The 12,697-nt window shown below is 41.5% G+C and overlaps 1 pseudogene; it reads right to left on the bottom strand.

The window, feature by feature from the left end:
* Positions 1-12,697, bottom strand: part of LOC120023451 — a 127,692-nt pseudogene that overhangs the window by 69,086 nt on the left and 45,909 nt on the right.

The following is a 12,697-nucleotide window of genomic DNA, read 5'->3' as shown; positions in this document are numbered from 1 at the left end:
ATTTTTGTTACGTTACAGCCTCAAATTTATTACGTTACAGCCTTTTTCTAAAATTGATAAAAATATGTTTTTCCGTCATCACAATACCCCATAATGACAAAGCAAAAACAGGTTTTTAGAAATTTGAACTGAAAAAACTAAATTAAAAACTAAAAAACTAACTAAGTATTCAGACCCTTTACTCAGTACTTTGTTGAAGCACCTTTGTCAGTGATTACAGCCTCGAGCCTTCTTGAATATGACGACACAAGCTTGGCACACCTGTATTTGGGTAGCTTCTCCCATTCTTCTCTGCAGATCCTCTCAAACTCTGTCAGGTTGGATTGGGAACGTTGCAGCACAGCTATTTTCAGGTCTCTCCAGAGATGTTCAATCAGGTTTAAGACCGGTCTCTGGCTGGGCCACTCAAGGACATTCAGAGACTTGTCCTGAAGCCACTCCTGCGTTATCTTGGCTGTGTGCTTAGGGTCGTTGTCCTGTTGGAAGGTGAACCTTCGCCCCAGTCTGAGGTCCTGAGATCTCTGGAGCAGGTTTTCATCTAGGATCTCTCTGTTGCTCTGTTCATCTTTGGCTCAATTGTGACTAGCCTCTCAGTCCCTGCCGCTGAAAAACATCCTCACAGCATGATTCTGCAACCACCATGCCTCACCGTAGGGAGGGTGCCAGGTTTCCTCCAGACGTCACGCTTGGCATTCAGGCCATTGTTCAATCTTGATTTCATCAGACCAGAGAATCTTGTTTCTCATGGTCTGAGAATCTTTTGGGTGCCTTTTGGCAAACTCTAAGTGGGCTGTCATGTGCCTTTTACTGAGGAGTGGCTTCCGTCTGGCCATTCTACCATAAGGGCCTAATTGACAGAGTGCTGCAGAGGTGGTTGTCCTTCTGGAAGGTTATCCCATCTCCACAGATATGACCAGCCTTTCAAAGCACTTCATGGCTACAGATGTGAGTGCTATGGGTCGGTAGTCATTTAGGTAGGTTACCTTGGTGTTCTTTGGGCACAGGGACTATGGTGGTCTGCTTGAAACATGTTGGTATTACAGACTCAGGCAGGGAGAGGTTGAACATGTCAGTGAAGACACTTGCCAGTTGGTCAGCGCATGCTCAGAGTACACGTCCTTGTAATCCGTCTGGCCCTGCGTTGTGATCTGAAGACCCATGCCAAACCTTTTCAGTCTCCTGAGGGGGAATAGGTTTTGTCGTGCCCTCTTTATATAGCCCAAAAAAAATTCACTCTGGAAGCTCCGGTAAACAGTGGTTGTAGTGCACTGCTGCCACCACCAAGCCTGGAGTCCATTTTGACTTTGTTGATAGCGAGCTGTGTTAGCTAGCTGTGCGGCTAAAGACGTAGCAGCTAGCTAACTGGCTACCGATCAACCTAGTGTGTATTGAACATTCATATTGGACTGTAGCAGCACAGCTAACTGGCTACCGATCAACCTATTGTGTGTATTGAACATTCATATTGGACTGTAGCAGCTAGCTATCTGGCTACTGATCAACCTAGTGTGTATTGAACATTCATATTGGACTGTAGCAGCTAGCTATCTGGCTACTGATCAACCTAGTGTGTATTGAACATTCATATTGGACTGTAGCAGCTAGCTAACTGGCTACTGATCAACCTAGTGTGTTTATTGAACATATTGGACAACCTTACCTATATAGTAGCACCACCAACCATCAGCCCATTAATAATCCTATTCATTTCAAGCCACACTAAGATGTCACCATACTATTATTTTAAAGCCCCACTATGTAAGACATAAATCATCAGAGTGGGCCTCCAACTTAAATGTAAACAATGGAGCAAATGCATCACATGTGAATATCACTTGATTATCAGAGGGATGTATTATGATTATTATGATTATGATTATTATGACATCATATAGAACTACTCAGACATTCCAAATCAGGCTTCATCCATATCATGAATGGATGAACCTGGTCAGTCCCTGGATGGGAGACCAGGTGCTGCTGGAAGTGGTGTTGGAGGGCCAGTAGGAGGCACTCTTTCCTCTGGTCTAAACAAAGATCCCAATGCCCCAGGGCAGTGATTGGGGACACTGCTCTGTGTAGGGTGCCGTCTTTCGGATGGGACGTTAAACGGGTGTCCTGACTCTCTGAGGTCATTAAAGATCCCATGGCACTTATCGTAAGAGTAGGGGTGTTAACCCCGGTGTCCTGGCTAAATTCCCAATCTGGCCCTCAACCATCACGGTCACCTAATAATCCCCAGTTTACAATTGGCTCATTCATCCCCCTCCTCTCCCCTGTAACTATTCCCCAGGTCGTTGCTGCAAATGAGAACGTGTTCTCAGTCAACTTACCTGGTAAAATAACGGTAAAATAAAAATAAAATAAAAAATGAAGGTGGATATTGATCCAACCATTTCAAAAGTAATGACCGGGCTGACGGAAACAGGATATGCCTGTACACTTTTATTAATGCAGACAGACAATTTGTTATTTTGTTTGACATGGTTGGGTCTTTTTGTGTCAGTAAAAATGTATGAGCAAGAAATGGCGGTGGAAACTCATTTATCCACAAATATTTATATACTAACCATCACATCTTATTTAACTTGGAGTCACGTGATGATATGTTGTGTGGACCTCCCTCTACGACTTGGGAAACCATGCAGTTTATTAGGCTACAGACAAAATAAGTTATGAACTTCACAGGGTGGTGAAACTGCATGTGATGAGCTTGATGCTCCTTTCCAATACATTTTGATGGTCTTATTCTGGTGACATGATGATTGATGCTTGGTTGCCATTTGACAAATAAAATAATATCTCTCTCATCCATAATAATCTCATCATGTAGGTAGCCTACCATCACTGTATATGTGAGCTGCAGGCTACAGTGCACTGGACAAGAGCATGTTTTTAAAACCATCAGTGGAGTTGAAAATGTGATGGAAACCAATTTAACTTGTATTTTTCATTCGGTACATGGGAATTTAACAGCAAACTTTATTCTTCTTGTGCACTACGTCATAACGCAAAGCCTTTTATCCGCAATAAGTCTGTTTGATGCAAACATTTCTGATGGGAAAATGTGTATATTGTTTTATGCAGATTTGAGAATATTCACATGGAAATCTGGCACAAATTGCATGGAAACTTAGCAACGAAGGTGGATATTGATCCAACACCTGCCACGTATTCAAACCAGCCCACTGGGCACAGACGTGTTGAACGTCTAGTTTCTCTTTACATTTCTTTGAGTCCTCAACAAAAGTGGATTCAACATTAAATCAACACAAAATGTCACCTGTCATTGGATTTAGGTTGCCAGTTCGGTGAAAAATAAAAAATACCTGATGTTCATGGCTTTTTACAAATCCAATCAGTTTCCCACATTGATCAAACATCATCACATGGATTTGTTTTGTTGAAATGACATGGAAACAACGTTTATTCAACCAGTGGGTTGCTTGTAAATGCCCCCAGGAAAGTAAAACGAAGAACTCTTCACTGAGACAATGATAAACAGCAATCTGTGGGAGAGTTGTTGTGGATATTATAAAATAAGGATCTGCTGGAGTCCAAGTCAAACCAAGATTCTTTATTTCTGAGCTCAGAGAGAATAACAGAGTTACACCGTGCAGTGTAGACAGTCTGAATTCCTGAAGCATTGGGTGATGAGCACATATCTTTATAGTTTCCTGTTCCTGGGAGGGAACTTCATTCATACAAGGACACAGGTGCAGCTGGTTTGCAACACTGGATGATACACAAGGTTAGTCACATACTCAGTTATGTCCAAGAACAGGAGATTATAATAGGACAGATTCACAAGGTTAGTCTGTGGTGGTTAATTTCTGTATTACCAAATGAGGAGAGACAAACTTCACACACCAATCAGAGTTATACTTAAACTACATCTTTAATAATAAGATCTTTGCAATGACTTTCAACAATTCACTATTTCTAATGAACCGTTGAGAGTGGCAACACAATGGCTACTGAGATCTTTTATAGCAAAGATCCACTCCCTAGTTGACATAAACCACAGATATTATTTATTTATTTACAAAGTGAGACTTTATTATGAGAAAGGAGTATCCCGTAGCCAGATAGCATTCGCTATAATTTATCATTCAGTTTGGTCCCTAAAACGAGGTTCTAATCTCGTTCCTGGTACTTCATAGCACAAAAACACCAACTCATCCAATGGCATAACTCAATTGTCAACTCTAGATACCCCCATCTCAAGTAAAACCCTTCTTGACTCCACTCCTGGACAAGCTCACTGAGGGGTGTGAGCCTCTAGGTCATACACTATCCCAGGATAAGTGCAACATCAGAGAGGACATACAATGGTTCCAGACACTGCCATACACCTCCCCCCAATGCCAAAGGAGGGAGTGACTTGCGCAGACATTGTGGAAACCAGTAATTGGTTCTCCCTTAATCACACCATCCCTTCACATAATTTAACAGATACATTCACATATGAAGACAATGTTCCCTCCTGTCCTCTTCCCTTCCTGATATTCTGCATAGCACCAGGGACATGTAAAAGACAAGCCTGACCTCTCCCCTCTCTGGGCCCCAGGTGACTGAGCCCCAGCTGAGGGAAGAAGTGCAACTGCCAACACCAGAGTCCGAAGGGGTACATTCTAATAACAAGTATATCACATCAGCATATTATGCTGATAAGACATCTTAATTATCTATGTTAACCAACTAATTCCGATTCATCCGCCACAAGTCACATACTCAGATATGTGGACACATACAATTAACATTTTGCATTACAGAGTCTGTGAACATTTTGCTTTCATTAAATCATCAGTGGGCCAACATTGCAAATGTAAACAACGGAACAAATGCATCACATCCAAATAACACTTGATTATCTGTAGTGCTGGAGGAATGACACCCAGATAAACACAAACACAGTGTCAGAGTTTAAAAAAGGACCATTTAAAACAGAAGGAATCTGACCTACTCTATATTCAAACTCCATATTCAATTCATGTTTTCTAATAAAAACATACAAATATATGTTTTAGTATACTTTGTACAATTCAAGTTCATATGGTAAAAACAGGTAATCATTAGCAGTCAACAATATAAGACAGCAAGTCCCCTGTGTGTATTCTTTCATGCCATTTCAGCTCCCCCAGCTGGTTGAAACTCTTTCCGCACTGGGAGCAGTGGTAAGGCTTCTCCCCTGTATGCATTCTCTCATGTTTTTTCAGGTTCCCTAAATCGTTAAAACTCTTTCCACACTGGGAGCAGTGGTAAGGCTTCTCCCCTGTGTGTATTCTCTCATGCCGTTTCAGATCCGCAGGCCGGTTGAAACCCTTTCCACACTGGAAGCAATGATAAGGCTTCTCCCCTGTGTGCATTCTCTCATGCCATTTCAGCTCCCCCGGCCGGTTGAAACCCTTTCCACACTGGGAGCAGTGGTAAGGCTTCTCCCTTGTGTGTATTCCTTCATGCCGTTTCAGCTTCGCCGCCTCGCTGAAACCCTTTCCACACTGGGAGCAGTGGTAAGGCTTCTCCCCTGTGTGTATTCTCTCATGCCGTTTCAGCTCCGCAGGCCGGTTGAAACCCTTTCCACACTGGGAGCAGTGGTAAGGCTTCTCCCCTGTGTGTATTCTCTCATGCCATTTCAGCTCCCCCGGCAGGTTGAAACTCTTTCCGCACTGTGAGCGGTGATAAGGCTTCTCTGTGTGAATTCTCTCGTGTTGTTTCAGGTCCCATAACCGGTTACAACCCTTTCTACAGTGGGAGCACTGGTGTCGTCTTACTGGTTTGGACGTCCCTGGCTCTGGTTCCTCTGAGTCTGGTCTTTCTCCTGCCAAAGACAGTGTTTAAAAAAAATAGAGACCTGAATGAAACCTCCACATGATAAAACAACCTTGCTACGAGGGTAAATCCTGAATCAGATCTCTCAATAACCTGAGGCCAGATTTAACAATCTTTGTGTGATTTTAAAACAAATGTTGTAGAGCATCCTGGTAATTATTGATATGTTTACATTACTTATTTTATTCATCCTGTTTTACAAGTCAGAACACAAAAAACTAGACAGTTCTATGACACTAACATCGCTGGATTCCTATCAGCAGGTGGTTCTAAATATATAACCTTCATAGTTGTATGATACAGAATGTGACCTACAAACTTCCTTAAACATAAAATAACTAAATAGGTAATTTTGTGTGATAGTCCAAAACTTGTTTTTACGTCGAAGACACAAAGCACATCAGTAACATCTCCCCGTTGTTGAAAGGGTTCGACACATGATGTTTAAATGGACCAATTTCTTATATAGATGTTCACAGATTTTCACAATTTTGACTATCGCCGATGTCATATTTTGGGTAAAGTAATATTTTGGGTAGATGTTCCTAAAACTGACAGTTAATACAATTAACAAAAATATAAACTCAACATGTAAAGTGTTGGATGTTTAATGAGCTGATAAAAAAATAATTTTTTACATCCCTGTTAGCTAACATTTATTCTTTGCCAAGATAATCCATCCTCCTGACAGGTGTGGCATATCAAGAAGCTGATTGAACAGCTTGATTATTACACAGGTGCACCTTGTGCTGGGGATAATAAAAGGCCACTCGAAAATGTGCAGTTTTGTCACACAACAATGCCACAGATCTCTGAGGGAGCGGGCAAATGGCATGCTGACTGCAGGAATGTCCACTGGAGCTGTTGCCAGGGAATTGAATGTACAGTACCAGTCAAAAGTTAGGACTCACCTACTCATTCAAGGGTTTTTCTTTCTTTTTACTATTTTCTACATTGTAGAATAATAGAGAAGACATCAAAATTATAAAAAAACACATGGAATCATGTAGTAACCACAAGTGTTAAACAAATCAAAATATATATTAGATTCTTTAAAAGTAGCCACCCTTTGCCTTGATAGCTTTGCACACTCTTGGCTTTCTCTCAACCAGCTTCACCTGGAATGCTTTTCCAATAGTTGTGAAGGAGTTCCCACATATGCTGAGAACTTGTATGCTGCTTTTGTATGATTGCACTCTGCAATCCAACTCATCCCAAACCATCTCAATTTGGTTGAGGTCGGGGGATTGAGTAGGCCAGGTCATCTGATGCAGCACTCCATCACTCTCCTTCTTGGTCAAATAGCTCTTACACAGCCTGGAGGTGTGTTGACCAAGGTCATTGTCCTGTTGAAAAACAAATGATAGTGGGACTAAGCCCAAACCAGATGGGATGGCGTATCGCTGCAGAATGATGTGGTAGCCTTGCTGGTTAAGTGTGACTTGAATAAATAAATCACTGACATTGTCAACAGCAAAGCACCCGCACACCATCACATCTCCTCCATGCTTCACGGTGGGAACCACACATGCGGAGATCATCTGTTCATCTACTCCGCGTCTCACAAAGACATGACGCTCGGAACCAAAAATCTCAAATGTGGACTCATCAGACCCAAGGACAGATATCCACCGGTCTAATGTCCATTGCTCGTGTTTCTTGGCACAAGCAAGTCTCTTCTTATTGGTGTCCTTTAGTAGTGGTTTCTTTGCAGCAATTCGACCATGAAGGCCTGATTCACGCAGTCTCCTCTGAACCGATAATTTTGAGATGTCTGTTGCTTGAACTTTGTGAAGCGTTTATTTGGGCTGTTATTTCTAAGGCTGGTAACTCTAATGAACTTATGCATCAGAAGTAACTCTGGGCTTTCCATTCCTGTGATGGTCCTAAAAGTAATGATGGACTGTTGTTTCTCTTTGCTTATTTGAGCTGTTCTTGACATAATATGGACTTCGTCTTTTACCCAACAGGGCTATTTTCTGTATACCACCCCTACCTTGTCACAACACAACTGATTGGTTCAAACACATTAAAACCTGTTATGGCTAGGGGTTCCGCTAGCGGAACGTTTCGACAACATCCGGTGAAATTGCAGAGCGCGAAATATATATATTTTTTATTCGAAATATTTAACTTTCATGCATTCACAAGTGCAATACACCAAATTAAAGTTTAACTTCTTGTTAATCTAGCCACCGTGTCATATTTCAAAAAGGCTTTACGGCAAAAGCAAACCATGCGATTATCTGAGGACAGCACCCCATCAAACAAACACATGACAATCATATTTCAACCCGCCAGGCGCAAAACAAAAGTCAGAAATAACGATATAATTCATGCCTTACTTTTGAAGAGCTTCTTCTGTTGGAACTCCAATATGTCCCATAAACATCACAAATGGTCCGTTTGTTCGATTAGTTCCGTCGTTATATCTCCAAAATGTCCATTTATTTGGAACACCGGTTCCAACTCACCCAACATGACTACAAAATATTTAATAAGTTACCTGTAAACGCTGTCCAAACATTTCAAACAACTTTCCTAATCACACTTCAGGTATTTTAAAAGGTAAATAATCGCTAAAATTTAAGATGGGATAAACTGTGTTCAATACCGGATAAAAACAACGTGAAGCGTGTGACCTGGAGCGCGCATCAAAACATTAGAGAGCACTAGGATGGACCCTCGTTCTGAATAGCCGTACTTCTTCATTTCTCTTAAGAAAAACATCAACCAAGTTCTAAAGACTGTTGACATCTACTGGAAGCAATAGGAACTGCAACCAAGTGCCACAGAAAAGTGCCACACAAAACCAATTGAAAACAGAGTCAACTCAACAAAAAAAAAATCCTCCTGGATGGTTTGTCCTCGGGGTTTCACCTGCAAAATAAGTTATGTTATACTCACAGACATTATTTTAACAGTTTTAGAAACTTTAGAGTGTGTTCTATCCACATCTACCAATTATATGCATATCCTAGCTTCTGGGCCTGAGTAGCAGGCAGTTTACTTTGGGTACGCTTTCAACCAGGATGTGAAAATACTGCCCCCTATCCCAAACAGGTTTTAAGGAAAGGAATTCCACACCTTAACTTCTAAAAAGGAACACATGTTAATTGAAATGCATTCCAGGTGACTACCTCATGATGCTACAGTCCTCCTTTAAGACTCCATGCTACAGTCCTCCTTTAAGACTCCATGTGTCATCATTAGATGCTACAGTCCTCCTTTAAGACTCCATAATGTTTCATTATTAGATGCTACAGTCCTCCTTCAAGACTCCATCATGTTTCATCATTAGATGCTACAGTCCTCCTGTAAGACTCCATAATGTTTATCATTAGATGCTACAGGCCTCCTTTAAGACTCCATAATGTCTCATCATTAGATGCTACAGTCCTCCTTTAAGACTCCATAATGTTTCATCATTAGATGCTACAGTCCTCCTTTAAGACTCCATAATGTTTCATTATTAGATGCCACAGTCCTCCTTCAAGACTCCATCATGTTTCATCATTAGATGCTACAGTCCTCCTTTATGACTCCATCATGTTTAGAATGTGTCTGGAAGCGCTACTCTATCTATTCTACTCTTATCCTTTTGGTTTTAATAATATTTAATAATAATAATGTTATACTAAGTAATAACTAACTTTAATAACTAGGGTTAATACCTGCCAGGCGCACCAACAAAATCTTTCTTTACCCCCCTCTAACAATACCGCTACAGAATTAGCATAGTAGGCCATGTAACTGAAGGTAATCTGAAATATTTAGAACTAACTTATTCCTTGCCACCCATTCTGAAACTAACTGCAGCTCTATGTTAAGTGTTGCAGTCATTTCAGTCGCTGTAGTAGCTGACGTGTACAGTGTTGAGTCGTCCGCATACATAGACACACTGGCTTTACTCAAATGTCATTAGCATGTTGTTGGTAAAGATTGAAAAAAGTAGGTGCCAAACAGCTGCCCTGGGGAATTCCTGATTCTACCTTGATTTTGTTGTACAGGCTTCCATTAATGAACACTCTCTGTTAGACAGGTAACTCTGGGGTGGTAGGCCAGTAACCGAAAGATTGTTGGATTCCCGAGCTGACAAGGTAAAACTTTGTTGTTCTGTCCCTGAAAATAAGAATTTGTTCTTAACTGACTTGCCTAGTTAAATAAAGGTTACATTTGAAAATATATTATTAAAAAATGTATCCACAATATAGCAGGGGGTGTAAGGCCATACGTCTTTTTCAGCAGCAGACTACGATCGATAATGTCAAAAGCCGCACTGAAGTCTAACAAAACAGCCCCAACAATATTTCTATCATCATCAACTTCTCTCAGCCAATCAGTCATTTGTAAGTGCTGTGCTTGTTGAATGTCCTTCCCTATAAGCTGAAAGTCTCAATTTGTTTACTGTAAAATAGCATTGTATCTGGCCAAACTATTTTTTCCAAAAATGTAAGGGTTGGTAATAGGCTGATTACTGGCTTAAATAGCCGACCAAAGGGAGCTTTACTATTCTTGGGTAGTGGAATGTCTTTAGCTTCCCTCCAGGCCTGAGGGCACACACTTTCTAGTAGGCTTAAATTAAAGACAAGGCAAATAGGAGTGGCAAAATCGGCCGCTATTATCCTCAATTTTCCATCCACGTTGTCAGACACCAGTGACATGTCTTTGTTTATTTTTTTGCCCAAAATGTCATTGAAGATGCTCCAAAGATTTTTTACTATCATTCTTCATGTCATTTATCTTTGTTTCATAGTGTAGTTTCTTCTTCTTTTTATTCAGTTTAGTCACATGATTTCTCAATTTGCAATACGTTTGCCAATCAGTTATACAGCCAGACCTATTTGCCATCTCTTTTGCCTCCCTCTTCATCATACCATTTTTTGATTCCTCATCAATCCACGTGGATTTAACAGTTTTTGCAGTCATTTTCTTAATGGGTGCATGCTTATTAGTAACTGGGATAAGCATTTTCAAATGTGTCAAGGGCAGCGTCTGGTTGCTCATCATTACACACCACGGACCAACAAATATTATTTACATCAACAACATAGGAATCACTACAAAACGTATTGTATGAACTCTTTTACACAATATTAGGCCCAGCCTTTGGAACTGTGGTTTTCCTAGACATGGCTAGTATATTGTGATCACTACATCTGATGGATCTGGATACTGGTTTCAAACACATTTCTGCAGCATTAGTAAAGATATGATCAAAATATGATGATTTCATTCCTCTACTGTTTGTAACTACCCTGGTAGGTTGACTGATAACCTGAACAAGGTTGACGGCACTGGTTACAGTTTGAAGCTTTCTCTTGAGTGGGCAGCCTGATCACAGCTTTCCTCCAGTATTAGTTAATTAATTAACAGTGTCTGGAGTTTAGTTTGCCTGTTCTACAGTCTTGTAAAGATAGGGGGGTTGACTGGGACAGGCAATGTAACATCCATGTTTTAAGGAAAAGTTTTTGTAAAACAAGCATCTTACATTGGATCATCTTTTAACTTTCTCTCTAAAGCTAACTTTCATCAAGGTTTTATATGGTCTATTGGTTTCTCTCTTTTCATTGGCAGAATCCTTTTTCAGTGTTATGATATTCATAACATCCATATCCACCAGACTATCTTCCTGTCAACTAACAGAACTCTGCTGGTTGTCCTGGTAACAGATACCAGTGGGCAGATCTATTGTATTTGTTCAAACTAAACTACAGCACTTACTCTGATGTGTCAAATCTGATCCTTTCTTCTCTTCTCCTCCTCTCACAGTTCCACTCAGCCCCGTTGTTTTCTTGCAGTCCACCAGCAGCACAGACAACCTCTTCATACCCAGCAGTAAGGTGCTAACGGGAGAGGCACGAAACGGGGACTCCGGGAGGGAGGAAGGGCTAGCGTTGTCCTGGGAACCATAAAGAGGGAACACAGACACATATCATTATGGATGCTGATGTCATTGTTGTCATGAAGTGCTTTACAGAAACCCAGCCCAGACCCCGATAGAGCAAGCTGTATGCTAGAACAAACCAAGCTGTACCATCTGGTGTTCTGATCTGGAGAGACTCTTCTCTGACTCGTCAGCATCAGGATGTTGTTGAGGCTCCCCAAAGGATCCACGATAGTCACGTCTCTCTCCTGTGTGAACGAGAACAGCAAACAGATGTAAACTTATGACCATCTATTACAAACAAGAGGCATAAATGTCTAAAATGGCCTTTTCCATCATGATTTTGTCAAATATTGTTTGTGTTGCAAATGTATAGGGTCAATTCCAATTCTCTCCACTGGGATTCTCTTCCTCTAACCCTAATACAGGGGCTAAGTCACTGGCTTACTCTTTGCTCTTTCATGCCGTCCCTAGGAGGGGTGCGTCACTTGAGTGGGTTGAGTCACTGACGTGATCTTCCTGTCTGGGTTGGCGCCCCCCTTGGGTTGTGCCGTGGCGGAGATCTTTGTGGGCTATACTCGGCCTTGTCTCAGGATGGTAAGTTGGTGGTTGAAGATATCCCTCTAGTGGTGTGGGGGCTGTGCCTTGGCAAAATGGGTGGTGTTATATCCTTCCTGTTTGGCCCTGTCCGGGGGTATCATCGGATGGGGCCACAGTGTCTCCTAACCCCTCCGTTCTCAGCCTCCAGTATTTATGCTGCTCTCTAATTATCTCTTTTTTTCTGTCTCTCTGAGGACCTGAGCTCTAGGACCATGCCTCAGGACGACCTGACATGATGACTCCTTGCTGTCCCCAGTCCACCTGGCCGTGCTGCTGCTCCAGTTTCAACTGTTCTGCCTGCGGCTATGAAACCCTGACCTGTTCACCGGACGTGCTACCTGTCCCAGACCTGCTGTTATCAACTCTCTAGAGACAGCA

This window comes from Salvelinus namaycush, chromosome 2, assembly GCF_016432855.1.
Source record: "Salvelinus namaycush isolate Seneca chromosome 2, SaNama_1.0, whole genome shotgun sequence".
NCBI classification, from domain to species: Eukaryota; Metazoa; Chordata; class Actinopteri; order Salmoniformes; family Salmonidae; genus Salvelinus; species Salvelinus namaycush.
The sequence above is the reverse complement of the archived record's forward strand: the minus strand, read 5'-3'. Positions and strand labels throughout refer to the sequence as shown.